This window comes from Artemia sp. Qi Xiang Cuo, chromosome 2 (assembly GCF_049724085.1).
Source record: "Artemia sp. Qi Xiang Cuo chromosome 2, ASM4972408v1, whole genome shotgun sequence".
In the NCBI taxonomy this organism is placed as follows: domain Eukaryota; kingdom Metazoa; phylum Arthropoda; class Branchiopoda; order Anostraca; family Artemiidae; genus Artemia; species Artemia sp. Qi Xiang Cuo.
The window spans coordinates 858,498-864,203 of record NC_142795.1 but is presented as its reverse complement, the minus strand read 5'-3'; positions in this window follow the sequence as shown (position 1 = coordinate 864,203).

Here is a 5,706-nt window from a genome sequence, read left to right as displayed (position 1 = left end):
CGGACGATTTTGAGAAAAAAGGAACGTGGGAGGGGGTCTAGTGGCCCTCCAATTTTTCGGGTTACTTCAAAAGGGCACTAGAACTTATAATGTGCGTTTGAACAAGCAATCTCACGATATTCTAGGACCACTGGGTCGATACAATCACCCCTGGAACAAAAACAAATAAACACGCATTCATGATCTTTCTTCTGACAAAAATATAAAATTCCACATTTTTGCAGATAGGAACTTGAAACCTCTATATTAGGGTTCTTGGTTATGCTGAATCTGATGGTGTAATTTTCATTAAGATTCTATTACTTTTAGGGATGTTTCCACCTTTTTTCAAAAATCAGGCAGTGTTTCTTAGGCTCCTAACCTTTGATGGGTGAGACTAAACTTAATGAAATATATATATTTGAAATCAGCATAAAAAAGCTAATTCTTTTAATATATCTGTTGACATCAAAATTCCTTTTTTAAAGTTTTGGTTACTATTGATCCGTGTCGCTCCTTAATTACAGTTCCTTGCCACGAACTGTTAGATTTCAGGACGGGCACATTTTTGGAAGCTACGAGTTAGTTCACACGGACGGGATTTCTATCATTCCTCAAAGGAATTCCTTTCAGGATTGACCATTTTTCCGTTATGTCTTTCTGTTGGATTTTTCAACTTTTCCCCTTGGAACCCGATGGGTTTCATGGGATTTCCAAGGCAAAATATTTTAAAGTTAGAGTCATGTCGAGAATAGATCCTCCACAGACCCATAATCTTATAGCCATGGTGGAGAATTATCCGTAATTATTTGACACTTGTCACAAAGGATCTATAAACATAAAGAAAAATAAACAAACATGGCAGGAAATTTCCTAAAATGGGATATGATCAAAGGAAAAATGATGGGTGGACATGCCATCTTCTTTTTTTTTTTTTTTTTGATTAACTAATTCCTTAGATTCTATTAAGCTGGAGTTGGCTAAAAATAATGAAAATGATGTCAAGGCTAAAGCAACTTATTCTGAATCCTTCATGCTGTATTGATTTGCAATTCTCATCATGATGTCTGGTGCGTTCAAACACTTTCCCATGAGTGTGAATAGTCCCGTCAATCTTTGATAGTTTTTCCTAAGCGTTTTCCCCTCCGTGTGAACTAATTACAAGAGAATATATTCATGGACAAAAAATTTGATAGCTCTTATTTCATTCTCAAGTTAGTCCTAAACAAGCTTTATAGTACAGGCAAACTAGAGTTTGACCCAAAACAAATTGTAACAGAAATGATTTTTACACCATTTTGTAGAGAAAAAAAAGATGAACAACATGTCCAAAGTTGCATATTCTAGGTCGAAGCAAAACTAGTTTTTTTGCGTATCGTGTCATTTTGCGTATCGTGTAATTTTCCTAACAAAAAAAAAAAAAAAAAAAGTTCTGGTAATTGTTCGTTTTTCTTGAACTTAATAATTATTCCGATGTAAAAAGACGAGATGAGTGTGGACATGGTGTCAAATTTGGTATACGGTACACAAAAAAATTTTTCGTAATCATCCATATGAGATTTTTACGCTTTTCGTCGTCATGACCCTCTTTTTTTTTACCCAACCATCTTTCGCTGGCTAAATTGTCAGTTTTGAGATCTAATAATTAGTTAGCCTGAATCTCTTCGTAGCTGGCTCCATCACCTGATGGGTCGGCCTGAGAAAAGTGATTGCAAGATGTTTATTAAAACATGAAAATATTAGAAAAGGGAATCATCTATGAAACTAGTTTTCAGCGGCCGACATTTAAAATCCCTCTTAGAATAAACTATTATCAATACATTGACTAGTCTTCACAACTGTTGAAATTATCGAAGTAACCTCATGAACATTTGAAAGACAGAATCAAACTCCAACTAGTATTCACAACTTATTCTTTTTATTCAGATATCTAAGCGTCGATGGTCTCCTTATCGTTGCAGCTTTCAATTTTCGGAGAATTAGAACGTGCTGTCCCTTTATAAGTTTTACACGCTGAAGTGCAAGGTAATCTGCTTTTAAAGCAGCTACATTTTGTTGAGCTACATTACAAATGACAGGAGCACTTCACGATTTTCAAAAGCAGATAAAGGGCTGGTAGGACGTCAGAAGTCAGTGCGTACAAGAAGTCATCTTTATTTTTATATCCCCATTCCTAGGCTTTAAGTTCAGAATCAGGATCTCCACTCCATACCTGAGCTTGGTAGAAAACCCCGTAACTGTGGAATTTAGCCGCATCTGAAGTTGGTGGTATCTGTTTTGGGTGGACGAACGTGCTAGCAGTAGTCACCTTATTTTTAAAAACATCCCTGCGGAGTTCAATCAGATTTCCCCCTTTTATGAGTCATATATCATGAGCAGAGCGTCTTCTCCAGCAACCCTTACTTTCTCCTTAGAACCTGATTTCAGCATGAAAACTGCAGCTGATGTACGAAAATCGGCATCTGCCATTAGCTTCTTCAGAGCAAGGCCTTTTCCCACACTGTAAATCCGTGAAATAGAGTCACAGCCTAAGATGGCGTGAACAAAAAGAATCAGATGGCACGTCTGTTGGCCCAGCTTCTCTTTCAGTTTCTGAACATCCCATATTCGGGGAGTTTTGTTCGACTTTGGTTCAGGTGCAAAGAATAGTTTCTTGCTTGATAGGTCACCATGATAACACACTAGAACCAAAAGATCAGTATCATCTCCAGTGACGGCAGTGTCGTAATATTGGGGAGAATCAACAACAGCTTTCACAATTGGGACATCTGCATTAACTGGTACCTAGACTACAACGAAGCCCTTTTATTGGAGATAAACAGCCAACGGGACGATAAATCTGGCCTTGTTTTTCTTGCAGGACAAGAACTCATCCTTTTTTACCTTCAGCTGCATATCTACTGTGAAGACGATCTCACGGCCCATTATACGACTTCTCTTTGACTGGGCCATATCTTTTATGGTAGCTACGCCATCGTAGCTGTTGAACGCAATAGTGCCAGATGGATACTATTGGGCCCGGCAAGTAGCATAATAGCCAAGGATCTCGGAGTATCGTTCGTTTTGGCCCTTAGAATTCTGTGCAGAAGAGCTCCACCATCAATGATATATCGAATGGGTTTGGGAAAAGGAATAGAGAGCGCCTCAAGATTGCAAGCCTATGATATAGCCTCGGCAAAGTCTGGCTTGTTCTGAGACCAGAGCATGCAAGAACTTTTAAAAAGTGATGTCGGGTAGGAACACAGTTCGTGTTGAAAGTGCTCAGATTCTTTGAGATTGATCCTCTTTGTTAGCGTGATGAACCTCTGAAAAACGAGAGTGGGGTCCAGTCTTTCGCAGTCTCCACTTGGATTCTGCTTTGTAATAATTTGAACTGTCTGTCGTTTTCGTCGAAAGTCAAAATCAGCGACAAGCTTTCCAGACATGGAGCCAATAATTTTTAGGCCTAAATCTCTAGCAGAATCAACGTTGGTAGATTCGTAGGATGTCAGACTGTTGGTGATGTTTCTTAGTTGAAGATCCCATTAAATAGTGACCCTTTTTCTAGAAAATCGATACGGATCTGGGTGTCTTTACAGCCTGTTAGCTGCCTCGGCTCGAATGTTTCCTTATTTTGTTGACTAGTTCCATAAGAAACCTGTGACATACCCTCCATCAGAAAATTTAGTGCAGAGCAGAATGGTCGAGACAGAACCCATAATGAAATTTGAACCTCTATCATACCATTTCCGTTGGTAAGGCCAGCAGCCTTTTTGAGACAACGCATGAGCTCCTGCTCAATGACAAGATCCGTGGAGAGCCTAGCCCATAATCTATAATAATGTCTGATCACAAGCTTTCCATTCTGGAAGGCTTGATAAACTACAAGGTGGGTTTCTTGGAGCTTGACCATTCGCTGGAGGTAAATCTGGCAGGATTTTGTGTAATTATTGTGCCCAGATGCCTCCAGATAAGGTAGCATATCAGATGTGGATTTTAAGCGGAGGTCCAATGACTCAGATCGTTCGGCACTCAGGAAATTTCGCTGTACGGAAACCATATCGAAATGTTGGAACCACAGTTTCGAGGTTCTGTATGGAGTAGTTCCAGTCTCTTCCTATCGATGAAACCCACTATTTTTTCCAGGGAAGAGTTTCAATCTATATCCACAACGGTCGCGTCTTTGTTTTTAGGCGTTTTGTAAAGGTTTATGAGTTCCAATATTTCTTCAGGTTGTAGAATTGATTCAGTAACATTGGAACTTTCTTCGAGAAACATCTCGGAAAGCAAAATAGCATATAGCGCAGCCTCAACCAAAAAATGGCCACCTTTTGCCCTGGTGATTGCTTTCCCGCTGAGAAGATGGGGGATAGTGATAGGCGCGTAGACAAGTTCAAGAACCTCTCTAAGTCTTGAAACCTCCATGATGTAGCCAGCTAATCCAAGGAAGCTCATCATGGTGTAGAATCCTCCAAGTTTTGGAACTTCGGTTGAAATGATGACAATAACAAAACGATCCCTTATCTTTAAATATCAAGTCAATGGAAAGGAGAACATTCGCAGGGAATCTTTTTTAGCTTGTTAGGTGGCGGATATAGCGAATGACTTTTTGTATCTATAGATGACAAGATATCAAACACGGGGATTAACGTGACTTAATAAAAGATTACTCGGGGTAATTTTCAATTGGGACTTTTTAGCTTACGATTATATCCGAGAAATCATTTGGACAAAGCGTGAGGCAAAATGTTGGTATAATTTATTGTATACGAAGGTAATGAAAGTTGTGCATAAACTGACGTATAAACATTGAGCATCCATTTTGACTTGATACTTGCATATCTAATCATGCTAGTCCCATATTTACCCTGCAAATCTAGTAATCTGCAAAGGACTGCAAAGTAAACGCTTACAAAGTTTCAAAACTTTTAAGGGACATTCTTGCTGAATTGGTGAGGAGTTAATATTTTTCAGTCTTTGAGCTGGATTTCTCAAACCCGAGAAACGTCAAAATCGCGGAAAAGGGGGTGCATTAAAAAAAATGAAAGTTCAAAATAGGGATAAAATCCTTTTTAATAGACAGTGCATAAAAAATTCACAAAAATACCAGATATTTCGGTCACATATACAGTGACCATCATCAGTAGTACAACTGATCAGTAGTAAGGGGGTGTATTTACGAATCAAAATTGAACCCTTCGCAAATAACATGATCCAAAGTCGGAAACTTCAAGAAAGGCAGCTAGCTGTGACGAAGGAACATCACCTTGCGTTTTACGTCAAGTTATGCTATGAAGTAAAGCAAAGAGTGAACAGTAAAGATATAGTGCTTCCGACGCTTGACAGGTCATTAACGCAAACTTCATTGTCCAGTTCTGTTCCTTCTGTAGTCTCTCTTTTTCACATAATAAAGGACTGTTTCAGCAGGCTTGATGCTGAGGTTCAAAAAAGAGAGTGGGGTTGGCTATCCCTATTGAACAAAGAGCTGGGTGGAGGGAAAATAGCAATTCTGCAGTATATTTCGAATCGTATAATCATAACTGTGCATTTCTTAAAATTATTCTTTAGAACTATATTTGAAGAAAAATAAGTACTCTATATTTTTATATAAATCCCTGATTTTGAAGGTTGTGAAAAGCCTTCTTCTTTGCTCTTAATCACAACCCCCCAAAAGAAAAAATGTCCAAAACCATAAACAAATAAATGCGTCACAACAATTTATTAATTGTGGCTAAAATTTAAGGAATC